The sequence below is a fragment of the Macaca fascicularis genome, chromosome 16, assembly GCF_037993035.2.
Source record: "Macaca fascicularis isolate 582-1 chromosome 16, T2T-MFA8v1.1".
Taxonomy (NCBI): domain Eukaryota; kingdom Metazoa; phylum Chordata; class Mammalia; order Primates; family Cercopithecidae; genus Macaca; species Macaca fascicularis.
Window position 1 is genome coordinate 48748108 of NC_088390.1, and position 18876 is coordinate 48766983.

The 18876-nt window shown below is 51.2% G+C and overlaps 1 protein-coding gene and 1 long non-coding RNA gene across 8 annotated transcripts in view; one reads left to right on the forward strand and one right to left on the reverse strand.

Moving 5' to 3' along the window:
• Positions 1 to 4817: 4817 nt before the first annotated feature.
• LOC123569403 (uncharacterized) lies at positions 4818 to 6574 on the reverse strand. Its single transcript, XR_012425602.1, has 2 exons — positions 6418 to 6574; positions 4818 to 5466 (listed from the first exon to the last, which is right to left on the reverse strand). It is a non-coding gene; the product is annotated as an uncharacterized lncRNA (long non-coding RNA).
• A 5743-nt stretch (positions 6575 to 12317) lies between these two features.
• CUEDC1 (CUE domain containing 1) overlaps positions 12318 to 18876 on the forward strand; it is a 94302-nt gene continuing 87743 nt past the window's right edge. For all 7 annotated transcript variants that reach the window (XR_012425601.1, XR_012425600.1, XM_074019211.1 and 4 more), the window contains exon 1: positions 12318 to 12366. The gene's annotated coding sequence lies outside the window, so the exon portion shown is untranslated. The remainder of the gene's footprint in view (positions 12367 to 18876) is intronic.

Genomic DNA, 18876 nt, shown 5'->3' on the forward strand with positions numbered 1-18876 from the left:
ATCAAAATAAAGGTGGAGGCAGTTTAGCATCCCCAGAAGGGAGGCTAGTTTCCAAATTGGATCGTAGCTTCCAAAAGTTTTGCTACATTCCTAAATCTCTGATTCCAAATTAGTGGGTTCATGGCAGCCTGTGATTGTTGCTGATTTTGCCCTGTATTGATGAATCCCAATGTCCAGGAGACCTGAAACGCAACAAGGAACCGAGTACCAAGGACAGAAACAGGAGTAAGCACCAAGGTAAGTGAGGAGGGGCCGCAGGGGATCCAGAGCAGAGGGAGATTTGGCATAAGGAACAACTGGGAGGTGCTGTAATTTAGGGTTATGATCAAGAGCAGAGACTTGGCATCTGAGAGGCCTGGGTACAAATCCAAGTTGTGCCACTTGAAGCTATGTAACCTTCAGCAAGCTATGGAGCCTCTCTGCCCTCTGTTTCCTAAGCTGTAAAACAAGCATGACAATAAATCCAACCTAGTAAAGTTTCATTTTGTTTTGTTTTGAGATGGAGCTTCACTCTTGTTGCCCAGGCTGGAGTGTGATGGTGCAATCTTGGCTCACTGCAACCTCCGCCTCCTGGATTCAAGTGATTCTCCTGCCTCAGCCTCCAGAGTAGCTGGGATTACAGGCACATATCACGACATCTGGCTAATTTTTGTATTTTTGGTAGAGACAGGGTTTCACCATGTTGGTCAGCCTGGTCTTGAACTCCTGACCTCAGGTGATCCACCCACCTCGGCCTCCCAAAGTGCTAGGATTACAAACATGAGTCACTGCACCTGCTCCTAGTAAAGTTTTAATCTGAAGCATGTAAAGTTCTTAGCCCAGGGCCTGGTACAGAGGATGGAGCCTCGAATTCAATGTAGCCCATCTCTATCTGGTCCTCCTATTTCCAGTTTGGGTCATGGCAGCATCATTTTGCTCAAAGGCACCAATTGCATCCTCTGACAGACCTGCAAAGGAGCTGAATTGCCTTCCTGCATTGCTTTCTCACCTCAGATTTTGGGGGTTGGCATCCAGCATGGGGAACGAGCTTCATCCGAGGAATGAGAAAATGAGACGGATGGCACATCTTCTGAAAAGCAGGTAACTGGAGGCTAGAGAGGTGTGGCAGGCCAGAGGTGTTCAGATTAGACCAGGGAAGAGTCACCAGGCTGGGAGACCCTATATGTGCCTATCTGGGGATGGTGCATCCTGCTTCAGAGAGGTTATTCCACCTCCTTCATTCTCCACATTCACTATATCCAGAGAAGGCACCTGTACAGCTTCCCCTGGCAATCTCACCGTCCTGACAATCAAAGAGTTCGTTCGTCCTTCTCTAGCTGCAAGCTCAGCACAGGCCAGACCTCTTTCCTTCTTAAGAAGAAAAGGAACACCACCACCTAGCCAGGTGGGATGAAGGAGAGAAGCCCAAATCCTTCTAGCCCGCTCAGTCCAGAGTCAGCCCTCGCAGCTCCAACTCCGCTCCCTAAGGCGTCGGGGACTCACTTATCCGAGAGAGGAACCAGCCCCGCAGGGTACAAGGCAAATGTGAGTGTTGCCACGGCTGGATCGATCACCTTGCTGTGGAGCCCAAACTGGCTCCACATTGGCCTGGCACTTGGTGCCCCTCACCATTTGGCCTGATCTACCCTGCCGACCTCCTGGCCTCCTCTCTGCCTCTTTCCTCCAACGGTAGGGCTGGAGGGGACCCGAGACAGACAAACAACTCTTGGGGGTGTGGGCCCTGCCCGATACTAGAGCATCGGCGGGCCGGGATTGGCTGATATCTCCCGTGTTCTGATTGGGCAGGCGGCGGCCTGTATCTCATTCACAGAAAGCTTTGCTTCTCTTCTGCTGGAGCTTGGACATCGAATGTTGCTTCACTTTCTGCACTTTGCACAGGTAGGTGTACTCATTCGATGTAAATAGATACAATTCAGCTATATGGTTTCCGCAGATGACGTGCCCCCAAATGCAGTGTTGGGCCCTCAGGGATGGCTGAATCTGTCTGTTTATTGTATCCCATATCCAAATCACAGCTGTACGACTGACTGAATGGGACCAGGCTTATGGGAACTGTGGGGGCTGCATTTTGCATATCCAGGTGAGGCCACGGTTTGTTTTGTTTTGTTGTTTAGACGGAGTCTTGCTCTGTAGCCCAGGCTGGAGTGAAGTGGCGCGATCTCGGCTGACTGCAACCTCCGCTCTCCCGGGTTCAAGCGATTCTCCTGCCTCAGCCTCCCGAGGAGCTGGGACTACAGGCGCCCACCACCACGCCCGGCTAATTTTTGTATTTTTAGTAGGACGTGGTTTCGCCATGTTGTCAGGGATGGTCTCGAACTCTTGACCTCGTGATCTGCCTGCCTCGGCCTCCCAAAGTGCTGGGATTACAGGGGTGAGCCACAACGCCTGGCGAGGCCACGGTTTTATCCGGTGAGACCTTTTGCTGGGTTAGCCTTTCACCCACTTTCACCGGCAGTCCTTTCTACCATTTATACTTGTATTTCATATTTCTTTGTCTTTAGTCATGCTGTTCCACATACTAGGAAAGCTTTCTTCTCATTCACCTACTTTTAAAATGTGGCTAAAGTTCCTGCTCACTAGGACTCTTGGAGAAAAAGCCGATTGCAGGACTTGGACAGGGAAAACACAAAGTGAGCCTGGAATATTCAATATATATTTAGAAACAAAAACTTACAAAAAGTTGCAAAAGTGAAAATAGTACAAGAAATACCTATATACCCTTTACCCAAATTCACCTATTACTAACATTTTATCCCTTGCTTAATCACCTTACGGGGCTTTATCCATTTTTTTTTTTTTCTGAACCAGGGTTTCATACATCAATTAGCTCTTACCCCTAAATATTTCTGTGTGTATTTCCTAAAAATAGAGATATGCTGTTACACCACAGCACAGTTAACTTTATACACTTACATTTATATAATATTTTTATTTAATCTACCATCCTTATTCCAATTATGTTAGTTGATCTAATTATGTCCTTTTCCTTTCTTTTTTTTTTTTTTTTTTTTGAGATGGAGTGTCGCTCTGTCACCCAGGCTGGAGTGCAGTGGTGAGATCTCAGCTCTCTGCAACCTCCGCCCCCCGGCTTCAAGCTATTCTCTTGCCTCAGCCTCCCGAGTAGCTGGGATTACAGGCGTGCACCACCACGCCCAGCTAAGTTTTGTATTTTTAGTAGAGACGGGGTTTCACCATGTGAGCCAGGATGGTCTTGATCTCTTGACCTCGTGATCCGCTCGCCTCGGGCTCCCAAAGTGTTGGGATTACAGGTGTGAGCCACTGAGCCTGGCCCTAATTATGTCTTGTACAGCATTTTCTCCATTCCAGTAAAAGATCTAGTCTAGGGTCAGGTTATTCCATCTCCTTCATTCCCCACATTCACTACATCCAGAGAAGGCATCTGTACAGCTTCCCCTTATAATCTCACCGTCCTGACAATCACAGTTCATTCTTCTCTAGCTGCAAGCCTGGCATAGGCCTGACCTCCTCTTTCCTTCCTAAGAAGAAAAGGAGCGCCACCCACCTACCCAGTAGGGTAAGGGAGAAGAGCTCAAATCCTTTTAGACTGCTCACTCTTGAGTTGTCATGTCTCTCTAGCCTCCATAAATCTGGAACATGTACATAGCTGGCATTAAAAAAATACAGACCCTGCCTTATTTTGTTTTTAATGGAACATTCTCCATTTTGTGTTTGTCTGGCTTTTCCTCATGATCAAGATGAAGTTTTGGCCAGGCATGGTGGCTCACGCCTGTAATCGCAGCACTTTGGGAGGCCGAGGTGGGCCGATCATGAGGTCAAGAGATTGAGACTATCCTGGCCAACATGGTGAAACCTCATCTCTACTAAAACTACAAAAATTAGTTGGGTGTGGTGGCACGTGCCTGTAGTCCCAGCTACTCAGGAGGCTGAGGCAGGGGAATCACTTGAACCCAGGAGGCAGAGGTTGCAGTGAGCTGAGATCGCGTCACTGCACTCCAGCCTGGTGACAGACGAGACTGTCTCAAAAAAAAAAAAAAAAAAAAAGAGAGAGAGATGAAGTTCTACATTTTCAGCGGGAATACCGCATAGGCCACGTGTCCTCAGGATATTACATCTGGAGACACACAATGTCCCTCTGTCCTTCATACATGATGTTAACTTTGATCATCTGGTCAAGGTGTTACCCATTTTCTCTACCACATAATTACTGTCCCCTGCCCTTGCAACTAATAAACAGTCTGTGGGGAGACGTTTGAAGACCGTCTATATATCCTACTCCTCAACAAAATTTTGTCTTAGATTTAGCATTCATTGATGATCTAATTAAATCTTTACCACAATGGTTGAAATGTCTCTTTGCACAAGAAAGTAAGGAAGTGCTCAAAGAAGAGGAGGATTCAGCAGCAGAATGCCAGGAGTTGGCACGTGGCCAAGTCCGAAACACTCTAAGCCAAAATAGATAAGGATAATAACAAATTATACACAATTGAAGGAAAATAGTAATCCATGAATTCATAAAGAAATGAGTGACTACATCTTCCTGCTCCCTTAAATCTCAGTTCAGCCTTCTTGTCCCTCAGTGGTAGATGTGCCCCTCTATGCTACCATCTCCTGCTGTGCTTCTCAACCTGCCACAATAATGTGACACTTTCCTGACTGCAGAATGGAGCTGAACTGAGTCCTGGGCTCTACCTTCCCTACCCTAAAGGGAGTAGGCTCTATAGACTGGAGTGTGAGGCCTGAGGCTGAGGGTCTGGCTCCTAGGAATTCAGTCTTGCCATAGCTTCAAGGTCTTCTTGCCCCAGAGGCTCAGCCCTGCCTCTAGGAGGAGGTTTCTCTTTTCTCTTTTTAAGAAACAAGTTACTCTGAAGTCAGCTCTCTATAGGGTCCTCCACCCACCACTTTGCTGTGCAACCCAAGTGAGGCTCTTCCTCCAAAGAGTAAAACATTGTTGACATTTCAGCTAGTGCCCAGAACCCTGTTCAGGGGTCAATGATTTAGTGCCAGCTTTCTCTCTCCTCCTTCCCTGACCATTTGCTGGCCCAGCAGAGGTTCCCTCCCTCCAAGAAGGGAGGATTCTTCCCCAGGACACCAGGGCCATGCGGCTCCTCCACCTGCAGCACCTGCTCCCAAGTCCCACACAGGAATATTCATCCTGCTCCACCCCGCGACCTCCTCTAGGGAGCTTCATTTCTGGGAAGAACCAGATCTGAGCATCTAGACCAAATTGATCTCAGGTATCCTTTCTTGGAATTGGAAGAATGACAGTAAGAAAAACAGGCAACATTCATTGAGTATTAGAGTGATGAGGAGCAAGCCAAGGTGATGCTGGTGCGCACCTGTAGCCCCAGCCATTTGGGAGACTGAGGCGGGGGGATCACTTGAGCCCAGGAATTTGAGGCCAGCCTGGGCAACAGGAGGCAGAGGTTGCAGTGAGCCAAGATCGTGCCACTGCACTCCAGCCTGGGTGACAGGGTGAGACTCTGTCTAAAAAAAAAAAAAAAAAAGAGCTTAAGTTAAGAATAATTATGGAGGAAAGTCATTTATGTTTAACTATCCTCCTTCCAATTATAATGATTTTGAAGGCTAAATATAGACATATATACATAATCGATTATAAAGCAATGTATGTACAATGTAGGAAATTCAGAAAATCCAGAAAAATACTAATAACAAAATAAAAGTTATCTTTAAACATTCATCTAATGATGTTAATATTTTGGCATATTTTCTTCAAGTCTTTTATGTTTAACTTTTATTTTTACCAACTAAAAATAAATAGGATCACTGCATTTTGTTTTGTAACATTCTTTTCCCCAACACTGTATCATTTTTTACATTCACTAACTGTTCCTTTCTTTTTTTTTTTTTTTTGAGACGGAGTCTCACTCTATCACCCAGGCTGGAGTGCAGTGGTGCAATCTCGGCTCACTGAAACCTCTGCCTCCCAGATTCAAGCAATTCTCCTGCCTCAGCCTCTCGAGTAGCTGGGATTACAGGCACGCGTCACCATGTCCAGCTAATTTTTGTATTTTTAGTAGAGACAGGGTTTCACCATGTTGGCCAGACTGGTCTTGAACTCCTGACGTCGTGATCTATCTGCCTCGGCCTTCCAAAGTGCTGGGATTACAGGTGTGAGCCAACGCACCTGGCCTCACTAACTATTCTTTAAGAACAATTTTAATTATTACATGGGATTCCATTTATCTAGGTCTAATCTCCACCCCACTGCCTTGTAGAGGACGAGCTGGCAGCCTCTGTACAAAGGCGCAAGATCCCTGGAACCTCACAAACTGTTACCAACCAAGGGGAAGACAGTGGTTTTTACAAAGGCAAACAGGGCATGTCTCACTCGCCTGTTAGAATTCAGGCCTTTGGCAAATATTTACTCAATCTCGTGGGGTGCAGACACTGAGATAGATGGAAAACACCCCTTACCTCCCAGGAGTTCATGAAGAGACCAACTGTAATGGCACATACTCCGTCTCTCTATAGGCTGGCGGGATGGACACAGGGACTTCAAGGGAACAATTCCTTACGCAAGGGAAGAAGGGTTCACAGGAACTACCGCAGGCACGATGTTGGTGCTGGCACCCTGGGGAAGGGGTGAAAGTCCCCAGAAATCCTTTCAGATAGTCATCAAATTGGCAAGCCCACAGGCATCCATCTAGCTATTATCTCACAAAGGAGTTGCTTATTTATTTATTTATTTTTTACGACTGCTTCCGTGGTTCACCTGTGTGTTCTTTCAAATCCCCAAGTGATGTTACCAGTTCCTTAAAAGTTTCCTGGGCTGGGCCGGGCGCGGTGGCTCACACCTGTAATCCCAGCAGTTTGGGAGGCCGAGGCGAAAGGATGGCTTGAGCCCAGGAGCTCGAGACCAGCCTGGGCGAGATGGCAAAACCTCACCTTTACAAAAAAGTTTTTTTCTTTAAATAGCCGGATGTGGTGGTACAGGCTTGTAGCCCCAGCTACTAATGAAACTGAGACATGAGAATCTCTTGAGCCCAGGAGTTCGAGGTGGGAAGTTTCCTCTGAGTTCCTTGGTTAAATTGGTCAGAAGGAGAAAGGGAGAGGATTATCCAAATTACTTGGATGTTTACACTACTTGCTTTTCTACCTCTGGCCTTCTTAAGCTGTCTTTGGTGGTCCTAGGAGGAGGGGTGGGTCTCAGGGTGACAGGGGCAATGTGGTTGGTTGCAAAGCTGCTCTTCTTATCAACCATTCATGCCCTGGCATTCGCCCTGGGCTGGGGGAACTTCAGAAGGGAAATGTCCTGTTTTCCCCACAGTCCGATCAGAGCTCACCATTTCCAAGCCTGAGCCCAATGGCTCTCCATCAACCTCATTCTCACAGTAGATAATGCCATATGCTCCAGTGATCTGAGCTTCATACAGCCACAGACTTAGCAAAAGGCTTCTATCACCTTCATATTCAGTCTGTGGAAACAGCGAGTGTTCTTGGCTGGTTCTGTTTGTTTGTTTCTTTGTTTGAGTCTTGCTCTGTCACCCAGGCTGGAGTCAAGCATGATCTCGGCTCACTGCAACCTCCACCTCCCAGGTTCAAGCAATTCTCCTACCTCAACCTCCCAAGTAGCTGGGACCACAGGCGCCTGCCACCACCCCTGGCTAATTTTTGTATTTTTAGTAGAGATAGGGTTTTACCATGTTGGCCGGGCTGGTCTTGAACTCCTGGCCTCAAGTGATACACACGCCTCAGCCTCCCAAAGTGCTGGGACTACAGATGTGAGCCACGGTGCCTGCCTTGTTCTTGGCTGGTTCTAGCCTGGGAGTGGGTGGGTGGCATGAGGACAGAAATGGGAGGAGCTGGAATGGAAGTTAAGGGCACCCTGGGAAGGGCCTCTCTTAGGAGTTTAAATTTTGTTCTCGAAGCAGTGGGAAGTCATCCACCCTGTTCAGCAGGGCAGAGACACCACCAGTTTGTACTTTAGAAAAGTAACTGCTGGCCGGGCGCGGTGGCTCACGCCTGTAATCCCAGCACTTTGGGAGGCCGAGGCGGGTGGATCACGAGATCAGGAGATTGAGACCATCCTGGCTAACATGGTGAAACCCCGTCTCTACTAAAAAAAATACAAAAAGTTAGCCGGGCGTGGCGGCGGCGCCTGTAGTCCCAGCTACTCGGGAGGCTGAGGCCGGAGAATGGCAGGAACCCGGGAGGCGCAGCTTGCAGTGAGCCGAGATTGTGCCACTGCACTCCAGCCTGGGCGACTGAGCGAGACTCCGTCTCAAAAAAATAAAAAAAAAAATAAAAAAAGAAAAGTAACTGCTGGCACTGAAGAGGATGGATTGAAAGGCAGGGCCCTGGCGCAGGGCCTGAGCCAGGGCAGAGGAGAAGGGGCAGATTCCAGAGAAACTCAGAAGCAGAAAGCCCTGAGTTTACTGAGGAGGTTGAATGTGGGAGGGGAGGAAGGCAGCATGTAACATCTGCAGCTTGAGTGAATGGGAGGCGCTCCTTATCCAGGACAGAGAATTCTGGCAAAGGATGTGGAGATGATGGGCTCCAGGCTATCCACGCTGAAGGTGCAGTGGCTGTGGGACAGCTTGTCCAATGGCAGTAACACATGCCAGTCAGGGCTTGAGAGAGGGAGTGGGGTGCTCAGATAGGTCATCAGCACACTCCACTAGGAGCAGAGGGGGTAATATTAATAACATTTGGCTGGCCACGGTGGCTCACGCCTGTAATCCCAGCACTTTGGGAGGCCAACGCAGGCGGATCAACTGAGGTCGGGAGTTTGAGACCAGCCTGACCAACATGGAGAAACCCCATCTCTACGAAAAATACAAAATTAGCTGGGTGTGGTGGCCCATGCCTTTAATCCCAGCTACTCGGGAGGCTGAGGCAGGAGAATCGCTTGAACCTGGGAGGTGGAAGTTGCGGTGAGCTGAGATCGTGCCATTGCATTCCAGCCTGGGCAACAAGAGCGAAACTATGTCTCAAAAAAAGAAAAAAAAAAAAGTAAATAAAATAAAATTAAATTAAATTAAAAAAAAAAACCGGCTGGGTGCGGTGGCTCATGCCTGTAATTCCAGCACTTTGGTAGGCCAAGGTGGGTGGAGGTTGGGAGTTTGAGACCAGCCTGGCCAACACGGTGAAACCCCGTTTCTACTAAAAATAAAAGAATTAGCTGGGCATGGGGGCGTGCACCTGTAGTTTCAGCTTCTCAGGAGGCTGAATTGGAAGAATCACTTGAACCTGGGAGGCAGAGGTTGCCATGAGCCAAGATCGCGCCACTGCACTCCAAGCTGGGCAACAGAGCGAGACTCCGTCTCAACAACAACAACAACAAAAAATGTTAGCAGTCTGCAAGTGGAGCCATGAGGGGTTGGCACCTGCCCCACTCTATTCCCTCTGTGAGAACATCTGGAAAGAAGGGTTGGTTAGAAAATTAGAGGACTCAGCCTTGGAGAAGCCCCTGGGGCAGGCAGAGCTGAAGAAACGAGGGAGTGGGTAGAAAGATGCAGAGACTAGGAAGCCATGAGGGTGGGAGGCATTAACAATATTCAGGGCTCCAATGGAGTGAAGGAGTAGGACAGGGAGGAGGCCCATGGGTTGAAGCAAAGAGGAGCCTAAGGGTGCCTCCCTTGAAATGGTATCTTCCCCTAGGATGAAGGGGAAGAAAGCCAGATTGCAGGAAGCTGAGGATTGAATGGGGCTTGAAGAAGCGGAGAGTGGGTCTGGTTGCTTCTTAGGAGCGGCCTACTGATGAATGCAGAAGAGAGAAACAGGACAATGACTTGAGGGCAGGGTAGGGTTGGGGCCAGGTTCCCTTAGAAGGGGGTATCCTGAAATGTTTGTGGTTTTGAGGCAGACGGGAGGAGAAAGAAGAACTAACAGAGTCTCCTGAAGCACACAGAAGGTTGGGCTGGAAAGCAAAAGGGACATCTCATCTTTGGAAGAGCAGAGACAATAGGGCCTGAACCAGGCAGAAGTGGAGGAGTGAGGCGGGGAGAGAAGGAGAAATGAACAGGATCTGATAACCAGTAGAGTGCCAGGGAAGATGCACAGAAGACTGAGGCTTCCAGCCTCTGAGCCAGAGGCGGATTCAGGAGAGTAGGAGGAGGTGGCTTCGGGAGGGAAGAGGTCTCAGTTGCCTTTAGCCTCCTTGAGTTTTAGGTGTCTGGGAGACTCACAGGTGGCCCTCTGTAGGCGGCTGGTGTGAGGGGCTGGAGCCCTGGGGGCTCAGAGGCAGTGGTGGGAATGGGTGGAGGTGTCTGGGGGTGGGGAGGTTGTGAGAGGCAGGGAAAGGGTCTGAGAAAAAGCTTCCAGAAAGATAGACCCAAAAGGAGGAGTATGTTGGCAAAGCCCAAGAAAAGTGTGCTTCAAGGAAGAGTGCCCATTAGAGCAACTGGTTTTATTAATGCCTATAATAACAATGTATTTAAAAATTTTATTAGCCGGGCATGGTGGCACCCACCTGTAACCCCAGCTACTCAGGAGGCTGAGGCAGGAGAATCGCTTGAACCTGGGAGGTGGAGGTTGCAGTGAGCCGAGATCGCGCCACTGCACTCCAGCCTGCGCGACAAACTCCATCTCAAAAAAAAAAAATAATAAAAAAATAAAATAAAATAATAAAAAAATGTATGAGCAATCCACAGGTAAGTGCAAATGGAAATCTCCAAGTTTGCAGATGCATTTTCCTGCTCCTGAAGTGCCAAGGTGACAGGGATGAACTGCAGAGGGATCTTGCAAGTAAGCAGAAAAGTGACAAATGAACTGCACTATGAGTAAGTATAAGGTAACACACTTGATAACATAATCTAGACTATATTGGCCAGGAGGACAAATCCTGAGCTCTCAGTTACAACCTCGGAAAGGAGCCAGGAGTCAGTGTAGACGTATGGGTCAGTCCCTCCGTATTAAGAATCTTTAACCTGGGGCCTGAAGACCATCTTCTGGGATTTCAAGCACCCTGCCTCCCCCGGAAATTGAGAAGTGTGGGGAGAGAGGAGCAGGAGAGAGGAGATCCTCAGAGGGGTTTGGAAACCCAGTCCTGGAGTTCCGTTCAACATGCTAACCTAATGTTGGGCCTCCTGAGGAGGGTGTGGTTCTGAGGTTTCTCCCCCTCCCAGTTTCCCAACTCGCTGAAGAAACTTACCCTTGACATGCAAATGATGGAAACACATTGGTGTCTGGGGCACTTTGGTTTGTGGTTTTTACCATCAGCTGTCTCTGAGGTTGAGCGTGTGGATCTGTCTCAGCAAGGCTAGCAAATTGCAAGCGCTCAGAAGGGAGAGAGGGGGCTATTCCTGGGGTCTGGGCCCAGATGGGCAAATGGGTCTGTAAGGCAGACTTTTCCAGGAGGAGGGTGCAGACCCTTTGCAAGTTGTTTGGGGACATAGCTTAGATTGCATCTGGCCTTCACCCTCCTCAGATCCCCTAGGTGGCAGGGTGCTTGGTGGTCACCACCTGATCCAGGCTACCCACTCCCAAATTGGAGTATGAAACGAAAGCACGTGGGAAAAGAATAGCAAAGGTCAATTTCCTATTTATTAAACAAGTTCTTCCATGGAAAATCTTCCCAGGGCTCAGCAGCCCTTGAAGTGATCAGGGATGCAGGGGAGGTTGGGGGAGAAGAAAATGGGAGATGGCAGGTGTAGACGAGTGATAGCTTTGATTTGTTTCCCCTTCCCACCATCTCCTGTGACCTCAGCATTTGATTTGGTTTCCTTTCCAGGGCCCTAATTCCAGGGAGCTGCCCCTCCTCCACACCTGTGTCCCAAGCCCCAGCTGTGCGTCCTCACCCTGGGTTCCTGGCACTGACCTGGAACCTGTCGGGCAGCCCTACTCTTAGCTCCCCGCGGAATCTCGGAGGTCTCAGGTCTCCTCCGCCCACCTTCTCCGCAGCTGGGAGGGGCAGGATGCCCCGCACCCCGCTCTGCGCGGGAGGTCGAGGCGCCCCGCTGACGCCCTCCTGCCCGCAAGCTGGGGAGTCACTGCGGCCCGGGAGGGAGGGACAGGGAGGGCATTTTTCCAGTCTTCACCAGGTGCTCCCCTCTCCACCCCCCGCAACCGTGTAGGTTTCTGGACCCCCAGGTCCGCTTCCCTCCTCGCTGGAAAGGGGTCGGCCATCGGGAAAGGGCCCGGGGGCGCCGCAGCCTGGCCCCCACCCCGCCCGCAGCCCCGCTCCTCCCCGCGCGGCCCCACTTGTGGCCCTGCCGACAGCCGCGCAGGGACAGCTGCATTTCTCGCTGCCCGCCGCTAGGAAGCCGGCCTCGCCTCGCTTTCTCCGCCTCCCCGCGCCCCAGCCGCGCCGCCGCCGCCGAGCCCGGCCCCGCCGCCGCCGCTGCGGATTGCAGCCCCTCCCCCGCCCGGCCCGCGGCCCGGCCCCTGCGGCCCGCGCGGAGCGGACGCGCGTGGCGCTGCCCGGTAAGATCCCCGCGCTCCCGCAGCTCCCGCCCGGCCCTGGGCGCGGTCCTCGCCGGCGCCCCGCGCGCAATCCCGGCCCCAGCCCGGCGGCCCCACCTTCTCCGGACCCGTTGCACAGGCGCCGCCGGGAGGGCCGGGCCGTCGCGAGTTTGATTCCCGGGACTGTCGGCGCGGCTCCCCGGGAGCTCCGCGTGCGGCAGGTCCCCGCCCGCCCTTCCTTCCCGAGCCCCCACCTCATCCCGGGCCCCGGGCGCGGGGGGCGTGCGGGCATCTGGGGGGCCGGGAGCGGGGCGCGCGATTAGACTGGGGGGCGCGGGCCGGCGGCGCAGGGAAGGGAGACGAGGCCTCCCGGAGCCGGCGCCGCCCGAGTCCCCTCTCCCGCGGCTCCCTCTTTTGTGTGGGCGCCCCTCCCCGCAGTGCCCGGGCCTGGGGGCGCAGGCTGGGCGGCGACGGCAGGCGGGGGCGCCTGATGGGAGCTGAGCGCCTTTCAAGGGGAGGGGAGCTTCGCTTCCTGCCCCCGCCGATGTCACAGGTCGGCTCAGCCTTTTTTGGTCCCTCCCGGTCCCCTGGGAGCTGTATCTCCCGTCAGCTCGGCCAGAGAAAGTTGGGAATGCGCTGTCCCCGCCCCTGCTCCCCCGCCCCGCCGGCTCCTGTGCCCCGGGCTCTGAGCTCCAAGGGGCTGGTGTCGGCGTTTATTCATTCCGCCCTCTTCCTTTTGTCGGTCGCATGGTCGCCTTACACCCAGCACTGCCCTGCCCATTTCTTTTCCCCCTAAAAAAAGTTTTAGCTCCGAGAAACGTGCACTGAAATGAAATTCCTGAGAAGGAATGTGTTTTAAGGGGAGACAGGGTTTAGATTTTCCTTTTTTTGGTGGGGCAGAAGGTGAGGGGACTCCCTGGGAGTTTAGAAACAGGATGTCCTAGAGGCGATAGATGCAAGAAGACCATCCACCGTGCTCCCCACCTGATCAGCAGGCAGCGTCTTGTAGCCAGAGGAATGAACCTTCCCTGGGTGATCCCGGAGCACCTGAGCCACCTGGCCCAGGAGAAAGGACTCAGGGAGATGTTCTGGGCCTCTCACCCCTTTTCTTTATAGCCAGCTGTGCCTAAAGGAGGTGAGGGGCCCCAGGAATTCTCTCATGGAGGAAGTCATGTCACCATGCGGTTGGGCCCCTGCTGGATCAAGTGTGAAGCTGGGTCCTCTCTGTTGTTGGGGGTCAGTCCCACTGGTACCTCAGTTTGAATGGAGGGTGCCATCTCTGGGATGGAGACGTGCTGCTGGGAGAAACCTGGCTCAGGCCTCCAGGAAGCTGGAGCCTGTGCAGGAGGGCTGGATGTGAAACTTCCCTGTCCACTTTCTGCAGCTGGAAGGGTCAGGACAAAGGAAACAGGATACTGCTACCGACCTGGGCACATCCTTGAATAGAAGAGAGACCCTGGACAGCAAGGATGGCCCAGGGATGTTGATATGACTAGAGCTGTATCCCCAGCTGCTGGGTCAGGCCAACTAGGCTCAGAGGTTGGAGTCATGGGCCCCTTTGAGAATCTGGTGAAAGCTCTAACTCCTCTCCCTCCAAAATGCACGTGTGTAGGGAAACACTTGTATTCAATACGAGACAGTTAATATACCCCCTTGGAACTAGGACCTCCATTGAGACCCCTGCCCTAGAGTTACTGGCCTGACTTGGGCTATCAGGAACAGTTGTCACCTTTTTGGCTGGTCAGTGAATAATCCCAAGGTTCAAAGAGCAGACTGCTTCTAAGGTCTTTTCTCATGACCTCCCTATGCAACTCTGGGCTTGTGGCCATGGAGACCTGGAGTGTCTGGATGGATCCCAGCTCCCTACAGCTAGCTAGAGGATGGGGGTAGAGATGAGGTAGCCCTTTTCCCGGGGCTCATTTTGCTGTCTGTGTGGTGGCAAGGCCCTGGGCGCTGGGCTAGGACCATTGAATTAGAGGTAAATGGATTTGGGTGGAGGTGGATATTCTGGTGTTTCAGCTGGGTGTGAGCTCCAGCTTGTTCTTGGGGAAATGGGGTTGAGGTGCTTTAGTAGAGAGTGTTAAGTGTGAAAGATGCCTCTTAAGGAGGTCTTGGGGCAGAATTGTCCAAGGCTATGATCTGAGTATTGTCGGTTCCTTAGATCCCTTCGGACTCTTGAAGGCACGTGGGGCCAGAGGGCTGCTGTCACTATCCCCAGTGCAGCCCAGAGGAGGCCTGGCCTGCCTTTCCTTTCTTGGCTCACTAGGCCCTGGGCTGCTGCATAGGTGTTTGTGGCGTCTACGCTTGCGAGGGATCTGGAAGAGCTTTAGGAGGATCTGCCATTTGTGACTTCTCTACCTTGGGATTCAGAAGACTTCCTTAGGCTCAAGTTCCCCACAGAGACCTGTAGGGGATTTTTCTTTGTTTAAGTAGAGAGCACAGTGTTTGGCATATGGCACCACTCACACTGGTATTCTTCCTTTCGTGATTCCTACATTTGCTCTGGTAATAAGCAACAGAGGCAGGAGCATTCTAGAGCCTTGGGCACAGGAAGCTGGGTGTCTGACAGGGGTCACCTCTGACTATCCAAGGTGAGCTGGAGGAGGTGGTGCTTCCGTTTTACTAGCTCTTGCACTTACAGGAAGTAAGAGCTATAAAAGGCATTGGAGGCCGGACGCAGTGGCTCACGCCTGTAATCCCACCACTTTGGGAGGCTGAGGCGGGTGGATCATGTGAGGTCAGGAGTTCCAGACCAGCCTGGCCAACATGATGAAACCCCGTCTCTACTAGAAATACAAAAATTTGCTGGGCGTGGTGGCGTGTGCCTGTAATCCCAGCTACGCAGGAGGCTGAGGCAGGAGAATCGCTTGAACCTGGGAGGCGGAGGTTGCAGTGAGCCGAAATTGTGCCATTGCACTCCAGCCTGGATGATAACAGCAAAACTCCATCTCCTAAATAAATAAATAAATTAAATAAAACAAAATAAAATAAAATAAAATGAAGGGCATTGGAGACCCTAAAGGGTTGTGGTCCAGTGGTCCTTGATTTGGGAATTGGAAGTCTCTTGGTGGCATGCAAAGATCCTTGTTGCAGTGTCTGAGGATTCACTTCCCCAGTGGCCATGACTTCTCAGTCATGCTGTGGCCCTGGCTACCATGGGTTGGCGAGTTCAGGATGCTAGCTGTGTTGGCTCACTCAGTACTCCTCTGATCCCCTTGGCTTCCAGGCTCCCAGAACCTCTGATGTGTCAGAGCATTATCACAGACTCTTGATGATGCAGCTAAATGTCTTATCTTTAAAGCAGGTCATAAATGATAAATGTGATAACAGTCCTTGTAAACATAAACTCCCTTCTTATAAATGTGACCATTTCATTTCCACTGTGGCAGCACCAAGGGTCTTTGAGGAATTCTTGGTAGGATAAAAATGTTTAGGCTGGGCATGGTGGCTCCTGCCTGTAATCCCAGCACTTTGGGAGGCTGAGGCAGGTGGATCACCCGAGGTCAGGAGTTCAAGACCAGCCTGGCCAACATGGTGAAACCTGTCTCTACTAAAAATACAAAAAATTAGCCAGGCATGGTGGTGCGTACCTGTAACCCCAGCTACTCAGGAGGCTGAGGCAGGAGAATCACTTGAGCTCGGGAGGCGGAGGTTGCAGTGAGCTGAGATTGTGCCATTGGACTCCAGCCTGAACAACAGAGTGAGACTCTGTCTCAAAAAATAAAAAATAAAAATAAATTTAAAAAGTTCCAACTCCATTGGCCTAACTTCCACCCCCAGGAAGCAACTGAGTTATTTTTGCACATTTTCATCATAGCTTAGTTGTTTAGAGTGTAAGATCTGAAGTTAGGCATCTCCAGGTAGAATCCCAGCTCTCCATCTTACTCTAAGACTTTGCAAGTGCCTGAGTTTCCTATATTTAGAAAGAGTTAAAAGAGCTCTCACGTGTATGCCAGACAAAGAGGAAGTGTTCATTACATTGAAGCTATTATTATTATTATCATTTCTGCACAGGGGTACACAAATTCTGAGGCTCATTATTAAGGAAATCTTTGGTAAAAACTGTAGGGGCTGAGGATGGTTTTTGGAAGAGTGGGAGGGGTTGGGGTGAGGCGCTTGAATGATGAGCAGAGAGGGCCGCACACTGGAGGCGGGGGTGGGGAGACTGAAATGTCATGGGTGACAGCTAAGCATATTTGGGGGCAGAATGACTCAGCATCTGTAGCCCTGCTGTGGAACCAACTCTTCTCCCTTTTCTTTGGAAAATTTGCCCCAAAAGCTGGGGGCAGGGGTAAGGAGGCATAACCAGTGAGGAGGGTTGAATGGCATAAAGTTAATGCTAACATTGGTCCAGAAGAACAGGGCAGAGTTCCCTGGAGGAAGGGAACCTAGTGAGGGGATGGGGGCAGGCCCAATAGACAGTCAAGAGTGCAAGCTGGCAGGGCGTGGTGGCTCACGCCTGTAATCCCAGCACTTTGGGAGGCCGAGGTGGGTGGATCACCTGAGGTCAGGAGTTCCAGACCAGCCTGGCCAACATGATGAAACGCTGTCTCTACTAAAAATACAAAAAACTAGCCGAGCGAGGTGGCAGGCGCCTGTAGTCCTAGCTACTCTGGAGGCTGAGGCAGGAGAATGGCGTAAACCCGGGAGGCGGAGCTTGCAGTGAGCTGAGACCCGGCCACTGCACTCCAGCCTGGGCGACAGAGCGAGACTCCATCTCAAAAAAAAAAAAAATACAAAAATTAGCTGGGCGTGGTGGTGGGTGCCTGTAATCCCAGCTACCCAGGAGGCTGAGGCAGGAGAATCGCTTGAACCCAGGAGGTGGAGCTTGCAGTGAGCCGAGATCACACCATTGCACTCCAGCCTGGGCAACAGAGCAAGACTCCGTCTCAAAAATAAAGAAAAAAAGACGCTGGGCACAGTGGCTCACATCTGTGATCCTAGCACTTTAGGAGGCCAAGGCAGGAGGATTACCCGAACTGAGGAGTTAGTTCAAGACCAGCCTGGGCAACACGGTGAAACCCCCATCTCTATTAAAGTGCAAAAAATTATCCAGGTGTGGCGGCAGGTGCCTGTAGTCCCAGCTACTTGGGAGGCTGAGGCAGGAGAATCGCTTGAACCCAGGAGGTGGAGGTTGCAGTGAGCCAAGATTGCACCATTGCACTCCAGCCTGGGTGACAGAGCGAGACTCCATCTCAAAAAAAAAAAAAAAAAAAAAAAAAAAAAAAAAAGGTGGAAGCTGTGGGGGCCAAGGGTTTCTGTGAAGGAATAGGCTTGGGAAATAACCATTGCGGCACTCACAGGGGGTCGGACCCTTTCCAAGTGCTTCACATGGATCAGCTCGTTTAATCCTCGCAGGACCTATGAGATATTATACCAATTTTTCAGGTGAAGAAATAGAGACATAAGAGACATCAAGAGTTTAAATAACTTGCCCAAGATCACATGGCTAGAAAGTGGCTGACCCAGGACTTGAATTCAGGAAGTCTGGCTGCAGGCCCACACCCTTAGAGAAACTGTCAGAGAGAGCTGGGTGTGGTAGTTCATGCCTGTAATCCTAGCACTTTGAGAGACTGAGGCTGGTAGATCGCTTGAGCTCAGGAGTTCTAAACCAGCCTGGGCAACATGGTGAAACCTCATCTCTACAAAAATTAGCTGGGTGTGGTGGCATGCGTCTGTAGTCCCAGCTACTCAGGAGGCCGAGGTGGGAAGATCGCTTGAGCTTGGGAGGCCGAGGTTGCAGTGAGCTGAAATTGCACCACTGCACTCCAGCCTGGGTGTCAGAGCCAGACCCTGCCTCAAAAAAAAAAAAAAAAAAAAAATGTCAGAGAGACCCCTACTGAGCTCATGGGGTGGTCGTGGTTGGGGAGGGTGGAGATAGGGGGTTGTGGGGTTTGTGTCCTGCTTGAAGGGCTGCCAGTGCCATGTCCAGCCATCGCTGGAACATGCCTGGAGGGTTCAGGTTAACAGAGTCTGCTAAGAACCACAGGCCAAGTGCCAGATACTCTGCTGGGGCCCATCCTGGACCACAAAGATCACCAAGCCGTGGGCCCTGCCTTCAAGATGCCTCCTGTCTAGTAAGAGAGACAAACATGTTAGCCTGGAATTTCAGTTGCTGTGGCAAGTGCTGCGATAAGACAAAGCACTGAGGAAGGGGGCACTTTGCCAGCCAGAAGAGGAGTTAGGGCAGGGAAGGCTTCCTGGAGGAGGGGCCGTTTGAGCTGAGTGAGGACAAGATAAAGTGGCTGCTGCCTCCTGGGCTTTTGATCTGGCATGGGAGCACATTGTTCTCCCCCTTGGTGAACTCTGAGTAGAGCTAAGTGGCCAGCGTGTGGGTTTCAGAGAAGGGTCAGGTTTTGTGGGTTCCGTAGCACCATTGCCAGGGTGAGGCAGGAACTGGGCAGTGTGGTCAGCTTTCCTGATGCCTTTGTGGTTTTTAATAGCTGAGAAACACTGCCACCTCTTGTAATGCCTGCAGTGAACATGGTGAAGAAGACATAAAAGTCTCTTAAGAGTCGTTGCTCAGAACGC